This window comes from Arachis hypogaea, chromosome 19 (assembly GCF_003086295.3).
Source record: "Arachis hypogaea cultivar Tifrunner chromosome 19, arahy.Tifrunner.gnm2.J5K5, whole genome shotgun sequence".
Classification (NCBI taxonomy): Eukaryota; Viridiplantae; Streptophyta; class Magnoliopsida; order Fabales; family Fabaceae; genus Arachis; species Arachis hypogaea.
In genome coordinates this window covers 100,314,732-100,340,110 of record NC_092054.1, presented here as the reverse complement: position 1 = coordinate 100,340,110, position 25,379 = coordinate 100,314,732, and the positions used below count along the sequence as shown (strand labels likewise).

General features: G+C 37.5%; 1 long non-coding RNA gene across 1 annotated transcript; it reads left to right on the top strand.

Moving 5' to 3' along the window:
- The first annotated feature begins 676 nt into the window (after positions 1-676).
- Positions 677-3,629, top strand: LOC112776530 (uncharacterized). Its single transcript, XR_003190033.3, has 4 exons — positions 677-890; positions 1,227-1,295; positions 1,394-2,094; positions 2,284-3,629. It is a non-coding gene; the product is annotated as an uncharacterized lncRNA (long non-coding RNA).
- The last annotated feature ends 21,750 nt before the right edge of the window (positions 3,630-25,379 follow it).

The following is a 25,379-nucleotide window of genomic DNA, read 5'->3' as shown; positions in this document are numbered from 1 at the left end:
ACATTATAGAAGATCATAACGAAACAACCTAGATAACAATAATCATTATCATTATCATCTTTTTAATCACCGGTCTACCATAACAATACTTTCTTAAGCTTGTTCGAACATGGCTTTATAATGGTGACACTAATTTTGGTTCAACAATCTTGATCATAATAATCATAAATATATTAATATTATTTGTTAGGATAACTCTACATGACTGACCGTCATCGGGTTCAGCATCATTAATTCCCTTAACTTCCGTTTTGATACAAAAAATTTAAAGAATAGGAAACCCTGTACGCTCTTGGTTCTACAATAAATGCAGTTCAGGTGACTTATCTCAAATAAACTTTTATCTTCGGGTCTGTATAAATAATTGAAGCTTCAATATTGATAACACAAATAAAAACAAATTAATAAATAAGTAAATGCATAAATAAATATAAATATAAAATATGAAACATGAATTAATATATAATATATAATTGTATAGTGTAGCTGTATTTATACTGTATTACTATATTACTATATATAATATAGTATTATGTAATATACTTTTTAATATCGCGTATAATATATATATATATATATATATATATATATATATATATATATATATATATATATATATATATATATATATATATATATATATATTATATATTTCTATGTTTATATATTATATTCTATTCAACGGTTAAATTAACACTATTACCTACGCCACCTTGACAGCCACTTCCATTCAATAATTGCATGATCTACTTTAACTTTGGCTTTCTCCTATCCCAACCCCTCTAACCCAAAAAAGTGAACAGCCCAAGTCGTGCTCCTTTCAAATTGCTTCTTTATCTCTTTGCCATCGTAGCTCATTTGCTCTCATCCTGGATATCTTTAATCAAAAGGTGAGTTGGCTAACCATTATTTTTTTATGTGATAGCTAATTTTGTGGTTTTTCTCGGCCAAGCAATCCCTTATTTTAGGTTTTGGCTGTTCTAATATTTTTTTCCACGAGATCGGTCATACCTTGAGCATAGTTTTGTTTCCCACCATCACACAAACATCGTTTGGGTTTGCTGGGTAGTTCATGTGAGATGGTTTGATGTTGGATATGCTGCTTAACACTGTGTTAGCTTTAGCACCCTTCATGCGGTCAAACTTTCTTCGTTGTTGATGATTCGAAAAACATTGCTGTCTCATGGTGACATAATTCTTTCTCGTGTGCTCGGTTTATGTTTCAGGGAACATGTCCACCTTTTGTGTCTCAGGAATTGCATGCAAATGCATTTTTTTGTGTGGACTCATATTTGGTGCGTTTCTTTACTTCATCATATAAGCGTATGCTCCAAAAATTATCGTATGTGATTCATGTTCAAGTTATTGTAGTAACCACGAATTTTATTTTCAGGTCACCGTTTCTCTTCCCCACGTTTTTAATAGGCAATTTCGGGCTGAACTGCTAGATGAGGATAAATTTGTTGATTTCTCCGGTCGTCAATTCACCATGCTGCTCCAAAAGACTCCTTCTCTTTGTCTAATAGCGGGAGGATTGACTTAATTAATTCATTCCTTTAAGATCAAGGCCAGATGTTGGTTTTTTCTGGCTTATGTCGGTAACGCCGAGTTCGTTATCATTCATGTCTTAGATGCAAATGCACGTTATGCCGATGCTGAACTATCCTTGCACGAGCCTTTTATTGTTGGTGAACTATTCGGGGATATTTATAATTTTCCGCCTCATTTTGTACGCGCATTGGGTGATGTTAAGGATTTGTTACTATCTGATGTGTTCCACTTTAATTTGGCTTCTCCTATATATCCCAATGGTGATACATACACCATCTAGTTGGCATCTATCATACAAAATATGCCAATACTGTGGTTACTTTTGGAGTTGTATTTGACCTCTGTAACTGCGTTTGCTGTACCACCTATTGATTATCGTATTGTTGCTTCAATGCTTGGTCATTATTCAATTGCATACCCCCGAATACTACCCTACTTGCTACCAAACTGTGAGGTTGTTGTCGACAAAAAGATTACTAAATACCAAGCTAATGCCAGGGCATTTTGGCCAGTTTCACTGACCTTTTCTTTACTGTTTTTAAGGTAGTTTTATGCATTTTCTTAGGAAATAAGCTAGTTTTGGGTAGATATTCACTTACATCTTGATTCAAGCATACATTGTGCACTTTACATGATTTCATGAGAATTTTTCATGAATTATATGACAAATTAGAGGATGCAGGTCTCATGATTTGGATTAGAACTTTGATGCACTTTATTGCTTGATTTCAGGACAAAGGAAGCAAGGAAGAACCACGTTAGCAGCCACGTTAGTCTAACTAACGTGACCACTAACGTGGAATGGGAGCTAGCTTGCAATGTTAATGAGAAAAGTAATCGCCAATAACGCTCTCAAAGCCATCATAACCCACGTTAAGAGTCACGTTAACTAAGTTAACGTGAACTCTAACGTGGAAGAAAGAAAATAGAGCCAACGTTAGTGACACTTACCTTTGTCACTAACGTTGGACCAAGCTCATAAGTGGCCACGTTAAGAGCCACATTAACTTAGTTAACATGGACTCTAACGTTAAGAAGCAAAAGAGAAGCCAACGTTAGTGACATTCACCTTTGTCACTAACGTTGGCCAAGCCTCCATAAGCCACGTTAACTCCCACGTTAACTTAAGCTAACGTGGAGAGAGCAATTGATAGCCAACGTTAGTGACACTTACCTTTGTCACTAACGTTGGGGTGAACCACCAAGAGCCACCATGAGCAACGTTAACTCCCACGTTAACTTAGTTAACGTGGAAGCTAACGTGGATAAAGAGATGATGAACCAACGTTAGTGACACTCACCTTTGTCACTAACGTTGGAGATGGCTAGCATGACTACATTAGAAGCCAAGTTAACTTAGTTAACGTGGACTCTAACGTTGGAAATAGGGGCACATTGGAACGTTAGTTACAAAGGTAAGTGTCACTAACGTTCTCGAAGAATTGGCACTGCTACGTTAGAAGCCACGTTAACCTAGTTAACGTGGACTCTAACGTAGGGACAAGGGAGGACTCTCCACGTTATTGGGAAAGGTAAGTCCCAATAACATGTGCGAAGGACTAAAAGGCAACGTTAGTGGTCACGTTAGTGCCACTAACGTTGAAGTCAACGTGATCATATTTGAGTTAGGAACGTTAGTGAAAAAGGTGATTGTCACTAACGTTCTCGAACCTACACTTTCACTTAACGTTGACACCACTAACGTCCTGAGTCAAAGTCCCTGCATACTTCACCTTTTCTCTCTGAAAGCAAAGCTAAGCCCAATGAAAAGGATAACTGCTTCAAACTCAAGATTCAGAGGCCCATACCCAAGACTTGAAGAGCCAACTAGAAGATGAGAAGAGTAGTATATATAGGAGTAGCTTTGAATTAGTTGGGAGTTGGAAATTTTAGGGAGCCTTTGGCATTGAACTACTCTCTGTATTTTACTTTCTCTGCACTTCTGGTTTTACTTTCATCATGTATTCTCCATCTTGGTTTTCATTTTCCAGAGCTATGAACAACTAAACCCCTTTCATTGGGTTAGGGAGCTCTGTTGTAATTTGATGGATCAATATTAGTTTTCATTCTCCTTCTTCTATCTTTTCTCTTGATTTTACTAGAAAGCTTTCGATCTTCATCCAATTGGGTAGTTATCTTGGAAAAGAAGCTATTCATACTTGGATCTCTTCTGAACCTTGAAAGAGGAATGAAGAGATCATGCTAGAAATGGTTTCTCATGCTGGACCAAATTGGGTTTGGATGGATATATGACTATAATCCTACCAACACTTGATTTGGGAAATACATGTGGTATAATCAGTGACCATACTTCATCTCTTCTCATGAGCAATTGACCAAGGAATTGGCTATTGATCAAGATTTGAGAGATTGAATTACCAAGAAATTGGAATTCGATCACTTAAGATTGCCAAGGAGATCAATGAATGCATTGATTGAGGAAGAGATGAAAATGAACTTGATCCAGAGAATGCAACATCTCCTGAGCCCAATGAACTCCCCATTTCTGATCTTACCCATTCTCTTTAATTTCTGCCATTTACTTTTATGAGCAATTACCCCATTCCCGTTTAAGATTCTACAATTTACTTTCCACTATTTACATTTAGCTCTTTATTTCTAGCATTTACTGTTTCTGCTATTTACTTTTCCGCCATTTAATTTTCTGCAAATCTCAAATCAAATTCTGGTTCGCTCAACTAGAACATTCCTCTAATTAAAGTTGCTTGATCAATCAATCTCTGTGGGATTCGACCTCACTCTATTGTGAGTTTTACTTGACGACAAATTCGGTACACTTGCCGAAGAAAATTTGTTGAGAGACAAGTTTTGTGCGTATCACAAGCTGATGAGTATATTCTGGTGAGATTTTCTTCAATGGTTCTGTGTTTATGTGTATACTTTCCTATCGGCTTTCGTCCTTCATATCTATATCTAAGTAGCCACAATCTTTTCTTCAATCTTAAAAGATTTTGTTTCATTTGTTTTGTAGACCCTTCTGATCAGTTTTGTTCAAAGGGCTTTCCGGGTTAGGCCTGATCAAGTCGACGTAGTTGATGAGGCCGGGGCATGTTACAAGGTCGATGTTCGCTCCAAACCCAGTCGCCCCGAGAGTGTTATTTTGGAAAGAGCTGGAAGCCTTTTTGTTAGCAGCACATGCTTCGAACAGGGAGCATCATCAGGCTAACCGTTTACTCGCTCAAAAACTGGCGTGTCCATTGACATGTCTTATGTATTTGATATTTTGTTTAGTAAAACCGAATTCTGTGTTCCCAACATCAAGTATGGATCTTGGTATTTCGGAAATGTGTCAATTTAATTTTCAGACATTATACGCGTTAAATTATTATTACAAATTATACTGATGGTGAAGCTATAATTAAGATGATATTAAATCCACATCTAGTATAATATATCCTTATTTTTTAACATAAGTTATGAGAATGCTCTGTATTGATTCGGAAGTGATTGTGATACAATAATGTTAAAAAAATTTAACTATTTTGGTTAATGTATATCATAAGCATAATGTTATACAAGTTTATAGCTTTTATGTTTTTTTCTTTTTGTGTAGATCAGATACTCATCATCAGTATTATATATGAAAATTAGATAAATAATAATTTCCAAAAACCTTGAATTCTTCCAAATAATATCTTTTTCTTTTCACGATTTCCTACAGTTTGACTACTCGCGATTAAGAACCTTTTTTGTACTCAAAACTAAAGTAATTTGATTTAATCATGGACGTAACAAAAAAAGTGAAACCATGTAAAGAACTTGGCACAATTTTTTATAATTCCATTGACAAAGAGTGTTAGTATTTTACTCACGTGTTGACATGTGTCCGTCTTGTTCAACTAAGTTACTGAGTATTCAGACTGAGCTGTCTTGCACCTAGAAGAGTGAAATCCTTTTGGGTTACCATTTATGCTTTTCGAAATAATTCATAACAACTTTGAGTAATTACCTTGGCCTTATTATGCAGAAGAACTGGGAGTCTTTTTTTTAATTTTGTTAAATAATCCGCGTAAGGCGACAAAAAGTTGTATTCGGTTAGATTGGATAATCATTTGGGCCATCGTTCCGATACTCTGGTTTAGATTATGAATCTCGTATCCATATTGTTTACCATACCATGGGCCGTAACCCACATTTCCGGTCTAATGCAGCAACGGAGACCATTCGGTAAAATCCAAAAAAACTTCCATCAAAAGAGATTTACACGGCTCACCTTTCATGACAATCACAACATACTGTTAACTATTTATGCACAGTGTGACTTGATCACTCTAAATAAATAGCAGTATGGCTACTTCGTCCATTCATGGGATACAAAACTGGGTTTTTACCGCAGGCTCCGATCGGGTGCAGGTTTTCCTGTAACCGGGCCTGGTTCACGTACTGACCTGGTTCATGCTCAAAGCCAGAAAAAAATAAAACAAGAGTTTCAGTCATTTGCTAGCGTCACACCTTACGTAGAATATTTTCAGATCCAAGTGTAGCTCATTACTCATGCATATGCATATGCATATATCTGTATTAACTGCCACTTACATTAGGGTCGATATAGGTAGTATATGCATAACAATTTGCAAATTTTATAATAACACTCATATTATTATTAATTCAAATTAAATGGCAATTTCAAACTTAATCTCAATTCAAGTTTTCAACGGTTTCGTTCAAGGGTGAATTTAATTTTTTCCCACATTCAAACGGTACGTACCGTAGTCCGGCTCGCAGTTAGGTATATGGCCCTTCATTAATGCAAGGACCTCCTTTTCTATAAATTGTTCTCTAACTTGCATGATGCTTCCACACTTACTTGCTCTAATACTTTTATACTAGTCAGTTTTATATCTTAGCTTGCTTCTCTCTCATGTGTATTGTGAGTGGGATAAATACATATGTGAAAGCTTAGCCTTTACTGCCTTAGATATAACCGTTTCAGGCATAACATAATACTTAACTAAATTCTTGAGTTTTCAACATATTTTGAGGTTTTGGAATCTCTTAGATCGTCAATTTCTTAATATATATTGTTAGTATCATTTAGTCTATTTTCATGGCATCTTAATAACAAATTAAACTTATTTTAATGTGTCATTTATATTCTTTAATTATATTAGACGTATTACGTATATATATAGTATATGTTACAAAATTTGCAGTTTATTCTTATATGTTTATTTATATATATGTACCTATATATATAAATAGTAATATATGAATGTCTGTATATTTTTTTACATATTTCTGCTGTGTTGGCCATATGTGCGGTAATTATTTTTTTTCACAATTCTTCTTAAATTTCACCAAATGACATCCACTATTAGAAAAGCAATATCTTCACCTGATTTTGAGTATATATTATATATATTTATGCCTTTAATTACCACCATAATTATTTTGTGTCCATTTTTCTCTGATTATTATAATAGCTACAATCATTGTTAGGCAAATAATAAAACATTAATTCATCGATGCTATTATCAAAAAGGAAATTAATGAGTGTGATGATTATTATCATATGCATAATTATTGTTAAACTTCTTATCATTATTTTCATCCCCCCTCCATGTAGATTGTTGTGTTACATGTATAATTGTGCCTACTCATTTATATTTAATTTTACTAATTTCTATAACTGTCTGTACTTATTTATTCCTATTCTTATTCTAATTGATCCTACCTTTTTTTTTCGTTCCGATTTATGGAAACACCATCATAAAAACGGTCTTCATGTTTCTAAAACCTAACAGGGTTTATAAGGTTCCCATCTTATATTTTCAATTCAAGTTCCTCCATGACCGAAATCCGACATATGGATCAGACTTTTGATTTTGTTAAAGACGTTTGACCTATTCCCGATAAAAATTGGTGTCTTAAAGTCAGGATTTTAAAGATGTGAAAGGTTCCCTCATATGAAAAGAGTTACTCTCATCCTTCAATGGAGTTGGTTGTCCTCGACAAAGAGGTCAGTTTGTACATTTTTTTTTATTTCTTTTATGTTGTTGCCTTTAGCTTTTAGTCGCTCCTTTGATATCATCCTTACCTTTATATTTTCTTCAATCGTTGTCAGGGATCTCGAATCCATTGTTTCATACGATCCTTTTATTATCGTCTGTTTGAACCGATCCTTGAGGAGGACAAGGCGTATTTTCTGGCTAATTTCACAACTGACTCAAACACGTTGAAATTCAAGCCCACTAAGCATAATATAAGGATCATATTTAAGAGGGACACCATGGATATCCTATCTTCGGTCAGAGATGACTTATTTCTTATTGGTATGCACATTGGTATCCTCAGTGTGTCGCCCACATTCATGTTATCTGCCTAGAATATCATTTCTATTATATGTGATTATGTAATATGTGATGAGTCATCTAATTTTTTTTCTTTACCTCTTCCAAGTGTTTGTTAACGCGATGTTATCTTGTGTTTATCTTGCTTAGATTTTATTGGTCTCCTGTCCGCAAAGACTGACTTAATACCTTTTGAAAAAAAGGCAAAGAAACCACACTACATGAAAATTGAGCTCGATGATCTGAGGTCAATTTTTCCATTTTATTAGGAATAAAAGTTTGGAGTACACGTAAATACCACAATTCATACTTACCACTAATTATGTCGTATATTGATTTTTACTGTTTTATACTAATTGCCGTCAAAATACTTGTTGACCCAAAAGTGGCAGCGAGAAGTTATCATGCACGTTGTGGGAGAATTATGCATCTGACTTTGTCACTCTTCTTGTTGCTTACAAGGCCACCGAATATATAATTGTGCTTCAATTTGCAAAGATGAAGTTATACATTGGTAAATTTAAAGTTGGTAAATTTGCAAAAATTGTCCTTCTATGTAACCAACTATTTATCGAATCAGATATAATTTTGTTTCAGGTGTTATGACTGTCACCAACACAAACTTCACAACAAAGATTATGGTGAATGCTGACCTAGAAATGGTTAAGAAATTTCATCAAAGTACGGTTCCTTAACAAATCATTTCCTGTTGTTCAGTTACTTTTAACAAACAAGTTAACGCTTTTAAATCTTATTTGTGATCTGATGACTTCTTTTTTTCCCATAAGGCTGATTGGATTTGGTGGCAAGCATAGCACCAATGTTGATGTTATAGGCTGACTGGTAAGGCATTCTCCTACTGAAGATTTTCTCAGCCATACCCCGTATGCATCAAACTGTCAGATAAAGCAAACTATCGAGGTGTGTTCATTCGGTGCTTCCTATTTTAAAACAATATCCCTATACCCTTTTTCATATGTTGTTAGTGGATTCCTTCATGATGCAGTTCAATATATGTGTTCCCTTTTTACATCGGATACATGGTCATTTGAAGAAATTTTCACCTAATTGTACTAACTCCATTTGGTTTCTTTTTTTTATATCTGTTCTTTTCTGCAGAAATCAACCTATGTGACCTGTGGAACTGTTATCGACATTGACAGGAATCATGCATGGTGGTACAAGGCTTGCAGGAAATGCACACAGGGTCTAGAGTCACTCACTGACCAATTTTATTGTGCTAAATGCGACATTTATGGTTCAACTTTTGTAACAAGGTCGGTCACCATTCATACGTGGTATTTTTTCCTATGTTCTCTCCTTATAGTTAAAAACTGGCACCATGTTTTTTTTATTAATACGATCCTAGAATCGACGTTCGTATTTACGAAGGGATCCATTTCAAGTCTGTTATTGTGACTGAATCTGCTGAGCACGTGTGTATCGTCACCAAACATGACCTTTTGTTTCATTGTGACTTTACTTGTGCTTGAAGGTTTTGCATTCAGGTTTGAGTTGTCGATGACTCCGATACAGCAACCTTTGTGCTCTTTGAGAATTCTGCTTCAAAGTTCTTAGGTGTCTCTGCCACTGACATCTGTTACGATCTACTTGCTAAGGTTCATGATTTGTAGTTTGTTTTCTTTTATCTTAAACTTTGTGAACTCTGCTCTTGAAGACTGACCTTTTCTTTTTTGCACAAAAAGGGTTATGGAAGTGATCATTTCCCAAGGGACCTTAATGCACTAATTGGGAAGACGCTTCTTTTCAAGCTAACTTCTAGGCCTGATAGCCTGAATAAATTTCAGCCGTGCGTGATCACCGTGTCTAGGATATGTTCTGATCCTGAAATTATCATGTCCCTTGCTTCAGATAATAATATTAATTTGGTACGTTACTTTGATTAATAGATGATCCCATTTCTGATTGCTTTTCTAATTCAATTGTTGGACACCTCTGTGTACATAAGCAGTTTCCAAGTTGACTTTTGTGTGCCACAGGACGTGTTGCAGAAGGTGGCCATAACCCCGGTCAACGCAATGATGAAGCGATTGGAACTGGCAACATCGGCGGGGTTGCTGGTTCCATCACCCCTCCGATCTCGAATGCCACAACTATTTGCACCGTGGACTCTGAACCCATGGTCACCCATACACCTGTGAAATAGATCTGTATTAGAACCGATGATAGCGGTTCCTCTCGTGCTCCCTGCACTGCATCGAAGAATCTACTCCCTGCGTTTGAGAAGTGCATGATAGAGAATGCCAACAATCCTGGAGCCGAGGATATCTGAGCCCATCATCCCTTGGTTCATGATAGAGCTCTAATAAAAATAAAGCCAGTTGAATTAATCGGTGTTAAATAAAGAGCTTCGCATTTTTCATTTTATGCAATTGCTATGGACCTTCCACTTTAAATATGTGCCAGCTATTCTGTGCCTTATGTTACCCTGACCTGATTACTGTAATGCTTCATGGTTTAAGTGAACTTTTTTCTAGCCCAGTGTTGCCAAGGCATCTTGGCTAGTTTCACAAGCCATTTTTTTGTTTGTTTTAGAGTAGTTTCATGCATTTCTTAGGAAATAAGTAAGTATTTAGATGAGAATTTCATGCACTACTTGATTCATGCAAACTTGGTTATTTATGTGCTTTTCTTAAGATTTTATGCAACTTGTGTTTGATGATTTAATGATGCAAAGATCTTATGAATTATAGAAAACTTTGATGCAAATGTTTGGTTGATGATAGGTGGAAAGGAAGCTAAGAAAAGGGAAGGCTGATGAGCGGATATTTTATATGCTTTTTGAGGTATTTTCATATAGTTTTTAGTAGGATCTAGCTACTTTTTAGTATATTTTTATTAGTTTTTATGCAAAAATCAAATTTTTAGACTTTACTATGAGTTTGTGTGTTTTTCTATGATTTCAGATGTTTTCTAGCTGAAATTGAGAGACTTGAGCAAAAATCTGATACGGAGGCTGAAAAAGTACTACAGATGCTGTTGGATTCTGACCTCCCTGCACTCAAAATGGATTTTCTGGAGCTACAAAAGCCCAATTGGCGCGCTCTCAATTGCGTTGGAAAGTCGACATCTAGGGCTTTCCAGAAATATATAATAGTCTATACTTTGCCCAAGCTTTGATGACGAAAATTGGCGTTTAATGCCAAGTCTTTACCCTATTCTGGCGTTAAACGCCAGAAATAGGTTGCAAACCAGAGTTAAACGCCAGAAACAGGCTACAACCTGGTGTTTAACTCCAAAAAAAGTCTCTACACATGGAAGCTTCAATGCTCAGCCCAAGCACACACCAAGTGAGCCCTGGAAGTGGATTTCTGCACTATCTATCTTAGTCTACTTAATTTCTGTAAACCTAGGTCACTAGCTTAGTATAAAAACTACTTTTAGAGATTTATTTTGGATTTGATGACATTTTCATGTTTTACATTGTATCTCTACAGTATGAGTCTCTAAACTCCATGATTGGGAGTGAGGAGCTCTGCTGTGTCTCAATGAATTAATGCAATTGCTTCTATTTTCTATTCAACCCGCTTGTTTCTGTTCTAAGATATTCACTCGTACCTAACCGTGAAGAATGTGATGATCTGTGACACTCATCATCATTCTCAACCTATGAACACGTGCCTGACAACTACTTACGTTTTATCTGTAATAGCTTGAGTGTATATCTCTTGGGCTCCTGGTTTAGGAGTTTGATTGCCTCTCTTGACAATAGAGCGTTCAAATCCCTTAATCCAGAGTCTTCGTGGTAAAAGCTAGAACTAATTGGCAGCATCCCTGAGATCCGGAACGTCTAAACCTTGTCTGTGGTATTCTGAGTAGGATCCGAGAAGGGATGACTGTAACGAGCTTCAAACTCACAAGTATTGGGCGTAGTGACAGACGCAAAAGGATCAATGGATCTTATTCCAACACAAGTGAGAAACGACAGATGATTAGCCATGTACATGGACCCTTTTCACTGAAAGGACGGATGGTAGCCATTGACAACGGTGATCCACCATCATACAGCTTACCATGGAAGGAGCCTTGTGCGTGTGAAGAAGGAGATGGGAGGAAAGCAGAGATCCAGAAGACGAAGCATCTCCAAAACCTCAATCTGTTTTTAATTACTGCATAACAAGTATTTATTTGATGCTCTTTTACTTTTTACTATTGAAATTAAGAATTATCATTGATATCCTGACTAAGAATTACAATATAACCATAGCTTGCTTCAAGTCGGCAATCTCCGTGGGATCGACCCTTACTCACGTAAGGTATTACTTGGATGACCCAGTGCACTTGCTGGTTAGTGGTACGAGTTGTGAAAAGTGTGATTTACAATTCGTGCACCAAGTTTTTGGCGCCGTTGCCGGGGATTGTTCTAGTTTGGACAACTGATGGTTTATTTTGTTGTTTAGATTAGGAAAAATTTATCTTTTATTGTTTAGAGTCACTAAAATTGCGTCTTCTATTATTGTTTTTGGTTGAAATTTTTTTCAGAATCCTTATTTTATTTTTCATTTTTTTTGAAAATTTTTATAAACTAATAATTGAGTTTTTCTGTTTGAGTTTAATTTCATATTTTAAGTTTGGTGTCCTTTGTGTTTCTGTTTTCTTAAAAATTTTTCAAAAGTTGTTCTTAGCGTTCATCGTGATATTCAAAGTTTTCCTGTTTGTTTTCTTTGTTTTGATCTAAAAATTTAAGTTTGGTGTCATTTTTACTGTTTTTCTCTTTCTTCATTAAATTAAAAAATATCTTTTCTCTTTATTTTAATTAATTTTTGAATTTTCCTTTAAAAATTCAGATTTTTATTTTAAAACTTTCTATTCTATCTTATCTTAGTTTGAAATTTCAAAATTCAAAATCCTTTTCAAAAATCATATCCAAGGCTTTTCAAATCTTCTTAATTAAGTATTTATTTTCGTTTTCAAATTTATTTTTCTCATACCTTTCGAAATTTATATTTTAATTTCTAATTATTTTATTTTATCTTATTATTTTTATTTATTCTTAATAATTCGGTTTATTTCTACTTAAATAAAATAAAAACAAAAATATACTTTGTTTGCAATTTATATCAATTCCATTTTATCCATCATGGACCTAAATAGAAATGAACAGTCTAGAAGGACTCTGGGGTTATATGCTAACCCCATTACTACTGCATATGGGAGTAGCATCTATATACCTCCCATCAAAGCGAGCAGTTTTGAGCTAAATCCTCAGCTTATTGTCATGGTGCAGCAAAATTGCCAGTATTCTGGTCTTCCACAGGAAAAACCTACTGAGTTTCTGGTGCAGTTCCTGCAAATTGCCGACACAGTGCGTGACAAAGAGGTAGATTAGGATGTATACAGGCTGTTACTGTTACCATTTACTGTAAAAGATCAAGCTAAGAGGTGGTTAAATTACCAATCCAAAGCAAGCATAAGAATATGGAAACAGTTATCAGATAAATTCCTGAATCAATATTTCCCTCTAAAAAGGATGACACAGCTAAGGCTGGACATCCAAGGTTTTAAACAAGAGGATGATGAATCCCTTTATAACGCTTGGGAGAGGTACAAAGGGATGCTAAGGAAATGCCCCTCTAAAATATTTTCAGAGTGGGTGCAATTAGACATCTTCTACTATGGACTTACAGAAAAAGCTCAGATATCTCTAGACCACTCAGCTGGTGGATCTATACACATGAGAAAGACTATTGAAGAGGCTCAAGAGCTTATTGATATAGTTGCTAGAAATCAACATCTGTACATAAGTAATGAGTCCTCCATGAAAGAAGAAGCTAAGGTAATATCAACTGACTTTAGTCCTCAGGAACAAGTTGCTGAACTCAATCAGCAACTATCTTCTATAACAAGGCAGCTAGCAGAATTCAAGAAGATGCTACAAGAAACCAAAATTTCTAACAAGGATATGGAATCACAATTGAATCAAACAAAGCAGCAGTTATTAAAACAGATAACAGAGGAGTGCCAAGCAGTTCAATTAAGAAGTGAAAAAACGTTAAATACCTCAACTCAAAGCAGCAGAAAGCCAAGAAAGGAACAACTGACAGAGGATGAGCGACCTGCTACACAAAATTCCTCTGAGGACTGTAAGAGCCCAGAGAGGAATAAGTTTGACGTTCAAACGCCAGAAACGGGTGAAAAACTGGCGTTAAACTCCCAATCCATGTCCAGTTCTGGCGTTCAAAGGTCAGAAAAGGGCAGGAATTTGGCGTTAAACGCCCAATCCACGTCCAGTCCTGTCGTTCAAACACCAATGAGGGATCAGACACCTGCAAGTGCTGATAATAACTCCCTCAAGAAGGCTTCTCAACCTGCCTCTGTAGGAAATAAACCTGCAGCAACTAAGGTTGAAGAATATAAAGCCAAAATGCCTTATCCTCAGAAACTCCGCCAAGCGGAATAGGATAAACAATTTTTCCGCTTTGCAGACTATCTCAGGACTCTTGAAATAAAGATTCCGTTTGCAGAAGCACTTGAGCAAATTCCCTCTTATGCTAAGTTCATGAAAGAGATCTTAAGTCATAAGAAGGATTGGAGAGAAAAAGAAAAAGTTTTTCTCACTGAAGAATGCAGTGCAGTCATCCTAACAAGCTTACCAGAAAAGCTTAAGGATCCCGGAAGCTTTATGATACCATGCACATTAGAGGGTATTTGTACCAAGACAGCCCTATGTGACCTTGCGGCAAGTATCAATCTAATCCCTGCATCCACTATCAGAAAGCTTGGCTTGACTGAAGAAGTCAAACCAACCCGGATATGTCTTCAACTTGCTGATGGCTCCATTAAATACCCATCAGGCATAATTGAGGACATGATTGTCAAGGTTGGGCTATTTGCCTTTCCTACTGACTTTATAGTGCTGGAAATGGAGGAGCACAAGAGTGCAACTATCATTCTAGGAAGACCTTTCCTAGCAACTGGACGAACCCTTATTAATATCCAAAAAGGGGAAATGATTTTGAGAGTCAATGAGGATAAGTTCAGGCTGAATGCTGTTGAGGCAATGAAGCATCCAGACACATCAAAAGACTGTATACGTGTTGATATTATTGACTCCCTGGTAGAGAAGATTAACATGGCTAAGAGTCTCGAATCAGAGCTAGAAGACATCTTTAAAGATGTTCAGCCTGATTTGGAGGAATCAGAGGAAATAAAAGAGCCTCTGAAAATTCTTCAGGAAGAGGAGAAACCTCCTAAACCTGAGCTTAAACCACTACCACCATCCCTGAAATATGCATTTCTGGGAGAAGGTAACACTTTTCTGGTGATCATAAGCTCTGCTTTAAATCCACAGGAAGAGAAAACACTACTTCAAGTGCTAAGGACACACAAGGCAGCTCTTGGATGGTCCATAAGTGATCTTAAGGGCATCAGCCCAACAAGATGCATGCACAAGATCCTATTGAAGGACGATGCTAAGCCAATAGTTCAACCACAGAGGCGGCTAAATCCAGCCATGAAGGAGGTGGTGCAGAAAGAGGTCACCAAGTTACTGGAGGCTGGGATTATTTATCCTATTTCTGATAGCCCCTGGGTGAGCCCTGTCCATGTTGTCCCCAAGAAGGGAGGCATGGTAGTGGTTCATAATGAAAAGAATGAACTGGTTCTTACAAGAACAGTTACAGGGTGGCGTATGTGTATTGACTACAGAAGGCTCAATACAGCCACCATGAAGGATCACTTTCCTTTACCATTCATAGACTAGATGCTAGAGAGACTAGCAGGTCATGAATATTACTGCTTTTTGGATGGCTATTCAGGTTACAACCAAATTGCAGTAGATCCTCAGGACCAAGAGAAAACAGCATTCACATGTCCTTCTGGAGTGTTTGCCTACAGAAGGATGCCTTTTGGTCTGTGCAATGCACCTGCAACCTTTTAGAGGTGCATGCTCTCTATCTTCTCTGATATGGTAGAGAAATTTTTGGAAGTCTTCATGGATGACTTTTCAGTATTTGGAGACTCATTCAGCTCCTGCCTTAACCATTTAGCACTTGTTCTGAAAAGATGCCAAGAGACCAACCTAGTTTTAAACTGGGAAAAATGTCACTTTATGGTGACTGAAGGAATTGTCCTTGGGTATAAAATTTCAAACAAGGGAATAGAGGTGGATCAAGCTAAAGTAAAAGTAATTGAAAAATTACCACCACCTGCCAATGTTAAGGCAATTAGAAGCTTTCTGGGGCATGCAGGATTCTATAGGAGGTTTATAAAGGATTTTTCAAAAATTGCAAAACCTCTGAGCAATCTGCTAGCTGCTGACACACCATTTGTGTTTGACACAGAGTTTCTACAGGCGTTTGAAACTCTGAAAGCTAAGTTGGTCACAACACTTGTTATCTTTGCACCAGACTGGACATTACCATTCGAGCTAATGTTTGATGCCAGTGACCATGCCATTGGTGCAGTATTGGGACAGAGGCATAACAAGCTTCTGCATGTCATTTATTATGCTAGCCGTGTCTTAAATGATGCATAGAAAAATTACACAGCCACAGAAAAAGAGCTGCTTGCAGTGGTTTATGCCATTGACAAGTTTAGATCATACTTAGTAGGATCAAAAGTGATTATGTACACTGACCATGCTGCTCTTAAATATCTACTTACAAAGTAGGATTCAAAACCCAGGCTCATAAGATGGGTGTTGCTTCTGCAAGAGTTTGATATAGAAATAAGAGACAGAAAAGAAACAGTGAACCAAGTGGCTGATAATCCCAGATAGAACCAGTAGAAGGGGCATCCTCCCCCTCTATTGAGATCTTTGAAACCTTTCTGGATGAGCAATTGTTTGCCATTTAGGAAATACTATGGTTTGCAGATATTACAAACTATAAAGCTGTAAGATTCATACCCAAAGAGTACAGCAAGCAGCAAACAAAAAAATTAATTACTGATGCAAAGTACTACTTGTGGGATAAACCATATCTCTTTAAGAGATGTGCAGATGGAATAATCTGTAGGTGTCTGCCCAAGGAAGAGGCACAGAAGATCTTATGGCATTGCCATGGATCACAATATGGAGGCCATTTCGGAGGTGAGCGAACAGCCTCCAAGGTTCTCCAATGTGGCTTCTACTGGCCTACTCTCTATAGAGACTCCCAAGAGTTCATACGTAACTATGACAGCTGTCAGAGAGCGGGTAATCTACCTCATGGTTACGCCATGCCTCAACAAGAGATCTTAGAGATTGAGTTGTTTGATGTATGGGGTATTAACTTCATGGGGCCTTTCCCACCATCATACTCAAACACGTATATTCTGGTGGCAGTAGACTATGTATCTAAATAGGTAGAGGCAATTGCAACACCCACTAACGATACTAAGACAGTTTTAAAGTTCTTCCAGAAATATATCTTCAGTAGGTTCGGTGTCCCTAGAGTATTAATCAGTGATGGGGGCACTCACTTCTGCAATAAACAACTTTACTCTGCTATGGTCTGATATGGAATTAGCCACAAAGTAGCAACTCCATATCATCCACAGACAAATGGACAAGCTGAAGTCTCTAATAGAGAACTAAAAAGAATCCTGGAACAGACTGTAATTACCCGTAGAAGGGATTAGGCAAGAAGTCTGGATGATGCTCTGTGGGCATACCGAACAGCATTCAAGACTCCCATAGGGACTTCTTCATACCATCTTGTGTATGTGAAAGCGTGTTATTTGCCAGTGGAACTGGAACACAAGGCCTACTGGGCAACCAGATTCCTAAATCTTGATGCCAATTTAGCTGGAGAGAAAAGATTGCTCCAGTTGAATGAGTTAGAGGAATTCAGACTCAATGCTTTTGAAAATGCAAAAATTTACAAGGAGAAAGCAAAAAGGTGGCATGACAAGAAACTGTCACCCAGAGTCTTTGAGCCAGGACAGAAAGTTCTGCTGTTCAACTCTAGGCTCAGATTGTTCCTCGATAAACTAAAATCTCGGTGGAAGGGACCATATGTGATTACGAGTGTGTCACCATATGGGTATGTAGAGCTTCAAGATATTGACTCTAATAAGAAGTTCATTGTTAATGGACAGAGAATCAAGCATTATCTTGAAGGCAATGTTGAGCAAGAATGCTCAAAGCTGAGGCTAGATTAAAAGCTCAGCAAGGTCTAGCTAAAGACAATAAAGAAGCGCTTGCTGGAAGGCAACCTAGCCATTAGCAAAGCTTATTTGTTATTTAAATAATAATTATACGAGTTTAATATAAATAATCCTCAAGGTAAAGTATCAATTGCATAAGTTCACAGAGCTACAGAAGGATTCAAAGCACAAAACAGGGAAAAGGAGCTCACTGGCAAGAAAATGCCAGTAAGAGGTATATTTGGGCATTAAACACCCAAAAGAAGCTTCTACTGGGCGTTTAATGCCAGTAAAGATACCTTTTGGGGCGTTAAACACTAGAATGGGTGCCATTCTGGGCGTTTAACGCCAAACTTGCAGCATCCTGGGCGTTCAGAAAAACGCCCAGTGACAAAAGATTTCTGGCGTTTAACGCCAGCCAGAAGCTACAGCTGGGCGTTAAACGCCCAAAAGAAGCTACAGATGGGCGTTAAATGCCCAAAACAAGCAGCAGTTGGGCGTTTAATGCCAAGATGGTGGAGGAGAGGAAGTTTTGTTTTCCAACTCAATGTTTTTCAAATTTTCATGATTTCATCCATAATTTATTGCATAAACATGTTACAAATTATCATCTTTCAATTTCAATTTCAAAAAAAATCTTTCTTCATTCTTCTTCAACTTCTTTTCAAATCTTTTTCAAAACTCATCTATCTTTTTAAATTCTTTTCAAATCTTTTTCAAATCATCATTCTATCTTTTCAAAAATTAGATTTATCTTTATCAAATCTCTCTCTTATCTTTTCAAGTTCAAAACTACATCTTTTGCATATCATAATTATCTTTTTACAAATCATATCTTCTAGCATATCTTTTTCAAAATTTTTGAACCCACCCCCTCCTCTTTAAATTCACATTCGGCCACCCCCTCTCCTCCACAATTCGAATTTGTCTCTCCTTCTATTCCTCTCCTTTCCTTTCTTTTACTTGAGGACAAGTAACCCTCTAAGTTTGGTGTGCTTTTTGTGATCACTTAGCTAAGACTCACTAAGATCATGGCTCCTAAAGGAAAATAAACCACTTCAAGAGGCAAGAAAGAAAATATTCCAAAACCACTTTGGAATCAAGAGAGGTTCTTAACCAAAGAATATGCAGACCATTACTACAAAATAATGGGTCTAAGATCAGTGATCCCAGAAGTTAAATTCGATCTGAAAGAAGACGAATATCCGGAGATCCAAGAGCAGATTCGAAACAGAGGCTGGGAAATTCTGGCTAATCTTGAGACAAAGGTGGGTAAAAACATGGTTCAGGAATTCTACGCAAATCTGTGGCAAACAGATAAGTAGAGATTAACTAGAGCCGCCTTTTATACCTTTCGAACCTTGGTCAGAGGGAAGATTATGTACTTCCACCAGGACAAAATAAGAGAGGTCTTCAAGCTGCCTCAACTACAAGATGATCCAGAATCCTTTAATAGGAGAATGGTGAGACTTGATAAGTGCTTAGACCAAGTTCTAGAGGACATATGCATCCCTGGAACCAAGTGGATAACCAATGCAAAGGGTGTCCCAAATCAACTCAAGAGAGGAGATCTCAAACCAATTGCTAGGGGCTGGCTGGACTTCATTGGGCGTTCTTATACTGCCCACCAGCAACCGCTCTGAAGTCACTGTCAAAAGAACAGTGATGATCCACTGCATTTTGCTGGAAAATAAAGTGGAGATTCATCATCTGATTTCTTGTGAGCTCTACACAATTGCAAACAAGAACTCCACTGACGCTAAATTGGCTTACCTAAACCTAATCTCGCTGCTATGCAAAGATGCTGGGGTGAAGATGGGAGTGGATGAGTATATCTCAGTCGAGCAATCAATCACCAAAAAGTTAATAGAGGGACAACAAGTGCAGGATAACTCCATCAAAAGGAGGGCACAGGAGTTCCTCCCAGAAATCCCTCAAATTGACTACTGGACCCGCCTAGAAGCATCTGTCACCAAGTTGCAAGAAGCTATGGATCAACTGAAAGAAGAACAGCAAGTTCAAAATAGCATGCTCTGCAAACTGCTGAAGGAACAAGAGGAGCAGGGGCGTGAGATACAGGACCTGAAGCGCCAGAAGCTGTCTCTTGAAGGGCCAAGCACCCCACAGACTAAAGGAGCATCCATCTCCTAAAATAAAGGTTGTTGAGTTCTAATCTTAGTCTTAACTCTGTGATAATTTTTACTATTAGAAATCTACCTTAGAAGTTATATGAGTAGTAGTAATTAGTATCTTTATTTTTATTCTTACTCCCCAAATAAGTTATAATTTATCTTTTTTTTCATCATTGAACATGAATAAAATAGCAGATTTTTAGAATAAGAAAGCAATTTTATTTTCGAGTTTTTAATAAGAAAAATTCAAATTATTTATATGTGGTGGCAATACTTTTTGTTTTCTGAATGAATACTTGAACAGTGCATATGTCTTTTGAATTTGTTGTTTATGAATGTTAAAATTGTTGGCTCTTAAAGAATGATGAAAAAGAGAAATGTTATTGATAATCTAAAAATCATGAAATTGATTCTTAAAGCAAGAAAAAGCAGTGAAAAAAAAAGTCAGTAACCCTTTAAACCAAAAGGCAAGGGTAATAAAAAAGGGGATCCAAGGCTTTGAGCATTAATGGATAGGAGGGTCCAAAGGAATAAAATTCTGGCCTAAGTGGCTAAACCAAGTTGTCCCTAACTATGTGCTTGTGGCGTAAAGGTGTCAAGTAAAAAGCTTGAGACTGAGCGGTTAAAGTCGTGATCCAAAGTAAAAAGAGTGTGCTTAAGAACCCTGGAAACCTCTAATTGGGGATTTTAGCAAAGCTAAGTCAAAATCTAAAAAGGTTCACCCATTTATATGTCTGTGGTATTTATGTATCCGGTGGTAATACTAGAAAACAAGGTGCTTAGGGCCATGGCCAAGACTCATAAAGTAGCTGTGTTCAAGAATCAACATACTAAATTAGGAGAATCAATAACACTATCTGAATTATGAGTTCCAATAGATGCCAATCATTCTGAACTTTAAAGGATAAATGGAGGTGCTAGAACTGTTCGGAAGCAAAAAGCTACTAGCCCCGCTCATCTAATGAGAATTTGAGCTTCATATAAAACTCTGAGATGTTATTGCCTCTTGATTTTCTTTCTATCCTGTTTTATTTATCTAGTTTCTTGAGGACAAGCAATAGTTTAAGTTTGGTGTTGTGATGAGCGGATATTTTATATGCTTATTGGGGGTATTTTCATATAGTTTTTAGTAGGATCTAGGTACTTTTTAGTATATTTTTATTAGTTTTTATGCAAAAAATCATATTTCTGGACTTTACTATGAGTTTGTGTGTTTTTCTGTGATTTCAGGGTGAAAAAAGACTGTAGATGCTGTTGGATTATGACCTCCCTACACTCGGAGAGGATTTTCTAGAGCTACAGAAGCCCAATAGGCACGCTCTCAATTGCGTTGGAAAGTAGACATCCAGAGCTTTCCAGCAATATATAATAGTCCATACTTTGCCCAAGCTTTGACGACGAAAATTGGCGTTTAACGCCAAGTCTTTACGCTATTCTGGCGTTAAACACCAGAAACAGGTTGCAAACCAGAGTTAAACGCCAGAAACAGGCTACAACCTGGCGTTTAACTCCAAAAAAAGTCTCTACACATGGAAGCTTCAATGCTCAGCCCAAGCACACACTAAGTGGGCCCCGGAAGTGGATTTTCGCACTATCTATCTTAGTTTACTTAATTTCTGTAAACCTAGGTCACTAGCTTAGTATAAAAGCTACTTTTAGAGATTTATTTTGGATCTCATGACATTTTCACGTTTTACATTGTATCTCTACAGCATGAGTCTCTAAACTCCATGATTGGGGGTCAGGAGCTCTGCTATGTCTCGATGAATTAATGCAATTACTTCTATTTTCTATTCAACACGCTTGTTTCTATTCTAAGATATTCACTCGTACCTAACCGTGAAGAATGTGATGATCTGTGACACTCATCATCATTCTCAACCTATGAATGCGTGCCTGACAACCACTTACGTTCTATCTGTAATAGCTTGAGTGTATATCTCTTGGGCTCCTAGTTCAGGAGTTTGATTGCCTCTCCTGACAACAGAGCGTTCAAATCCCTTAATCCAGAGTCTTTGTAGTAAAAGCTAGAATCATTTGGCAGCATCCCTGAGATCCGGAACGTCTAAACCTTGTCTGTGGTATTCTGAGTAGGATCCGGGAAGGGATGACTATGATGAGCTTCAAACTCACAAGTATTGGGCGTAGTGACAGACGCAAAAGTATCAATAGATCTTATTCCAACCCAAGTGAGAACCGACAGATGATTAGCCATGTACATGGACCCTTTTCACTGAAAGGATGGATGGTAGCCATTGACAACGGTGATCCACCAACATACAGCTTGCCATGGAAGGAGCCTTGCGCATGTGAAGAAGGAGATGGGAGGAAAGGAGAGATCCAGAAGACGAAGCATCTCTAAAACCTCAATCTGTTCTCAATTACTGCATAACAAGTATTTATTTGATGCTCTTTTACTTTTTCCTATTGAAATTAAGAATTATCATTTATATCCTGACTAAGAATTACAATATAACCATAGCTTGTTTCAAGCCAACAATCTCCGTGGGATCGACCCTTACTCACATAAGGTATTACTTGGACGACCTAGTGCACTTGCTGGTTAGTGGTACGAGTTGTGAAAAGTGTGATTTACAATTCGTGCACCAAAGGCAAAGAGGCAACAAGAAGGCCATGAAAGGAGGCAAAGGGAAGCAACGTTGGAGCCAAAGTTGGTGCTCCAATGTTTCTGGAAACGTCGCTCCCCACAGCCTGAAGAGGTATACTTTCAAGAAGAATAACATGAGCTACAGAGATCCAAATGAGGTGATTCCAAAAGCATTGGAAAGTAGGAATCGAGAGCTTTCCAAAAATATATGGCAATACATGGTGGACAATAAAATTGAGGGAGAAAACTACCCCGAAAAGTGCATAAACGGACATGGTACCAACCTATAGTAAGGCTAGCTGACCTCTGCATCTTCTATGGAGTATAACTCGAGCTGTGGAGCTCCAAATGATACGCTTCCAACGGCATTAAAAAGTAGAAATTCAGGGCTTTCCAATAATATATAACAGTATGGGGGTGGACAGCACGTTTGAGATTCCAAATTTGGCAATGTTCCCAACGTTGGTGTGCCAACGTTGCCTCCAACGTTGCACACCGACGCTAGCGACCCTGTCCCCGTCAAAGGAGCATAACTTGAGTTGTAGATATTCAATTGAGGTGATTTTAGTTGGGTTGGAAAGCTGACATTCAGATCTTTCTAACCATATATAATAGTCTATAGTCGGCATCAAATTGGCAACGTTGACAAGAGGACAAAGTGACATCTCAAGGCTTGATGTGTGGTGCACGAAATTGCGATCATCAACAATGGCTCCCAAAGACTTGGTGCTCTTAAACATGAATCACACTTTGTCACAACTCCGCATAACTAACCAGCAAGTGCACTGGGTCGTCCAAATAATAAACCTTACGTGAGTAAGGGTCGATCCCACGGAGATTGTCGGCTTGAAGCAAGCTATGGTCACCTTGTAAATCTCAGTCAGGCGGATTCAAATGGTTATGGTGAATTGATAATAAAAACATAATTAAAATATAAACTAGGATAGAGATACTTATGTAATTCATTGGTGAGAATTTCAGATAAGCGTATAGAGATGCTTTCGTTCCTCTTGAACTTCTACTTTCCTGCTGTCTTCATCCAATCTTTCCTACTCCTTTCCATGGCAAGCTTTATGTAGGGCATCACCGCTGTCAATGGCTACATCCCATCCACTCTATGAAAATGGTCCAATGCGCTGTCACTGCATGGCTAATCATCTGTCAGTTCTCGATCATACTGGAATAGGATTTACTATCCTTTTGCGTCTGTCACTACGCCCAGCACTCGCGAGTTTGAAGCTCGTCACAGCCATCCCTTCCCAGATCCTACTCGGAATACCACAGACATGGTTTAGACTTTCCGGATCTCAGGAATGGCCATCCATGGGTTCTAACTTATACCACGAAGACTCTAATATCTCGGACTCGGTCCCCTGTATTAGATACCTAAGAGATACTCATTCTAGCTTGTTTGCATGTAGAACGGAAGTATTTGTCAGGCACGCGTTCGTAAGTGAGAATGATGATGAGCGTCACATAATCATCACATTCATCATGTTCTTGGGTGCGAATGAACATCTTAGAATAGGAATAAGCTTGAATTGAATAGAAAAACAATAGTACTTTGCATTAATTCATGAGGAACAGCAGAGCTCCACACCTTAATCTATGGTGTGTAGAAACTCTACCGTTGAAAATACATAAGTGATAATGGAGTTCATTGGTCTCGGCCCCAGAGGGGAACTGGAGTGACCAAGACTTTGAATACAATAATAAAAAGTCCTATTTATATAGTAAACTAGTTACTAGGGTTTACAGAAATGAGTAAATGATGCAGAAATCTACTTCTGGGGCCCACTTGGTGTGTGCTTGGGCTGAGTATTGAGCTTTACACGTGTAGAGGCTTCTCTTGGAGTTGAACGCCAGTTTGTAACCTATTTCTGGCGTTTAACTCCACTTTGCAACCTATTTCTGGCGTTTAACTCCAGAATGCAGCATGGAACTGGCGTTGAACGCCAGTTTGCGTCATCTAAACTCGGGCAAAGTACGGACTATTATATATTGCTGGAAAGCCCTGGATGTCTACTTTCCAATGCAATTAATAACGCGCCATTTGGAGTTTTGTAGCTCCAGAAAATCCACTTTGAGTGAAGGGAGGTCAGAATCCAACATCATCTGCAGTCTTTCTTCAACCTCTAAATCTGATTTTTGCTCAAGTCCCTAAATTTTAGCCAGAAAATACCTGAAATCACAGAAAAATACACAAACTCATAGTAAAGTCCAGAAATGTTATTTTTATTTAAAAACCAATAAAAATATACTAAAAACTAACTAAATCATACTGAAAAGCATGTAAAAACAATGCCAAAAGCGTATAAATTATCCGCTCATCACAACACCAAACTTAAATTGTTGCTTGTCCCCAAGCAACTGAAAATAAAATAGGATAAAAAGAAGAAAATATACTATGAATTCCAAAATATCAATGAAACTTAGCTCCAATCAGATGAGCGGGACTAGTAGCTTTTTGCCTCTTGAATAGTTTTGGTATCTCACTTTATCCCTTGAAGTTCAGAATGATTGGCATCTATAGGAACTTAGAATTCAGATAGTATTATTGATTCTCCTAGTTCAGTATGTTGATTCTTGAATACATCTACTTTATGAGTCTTGGCCGTGGCCCTAAGCACTTTGTTTTTCAGTATTACCACCGGATACATAAATGCCACAGACACCTAATTAGGTGAA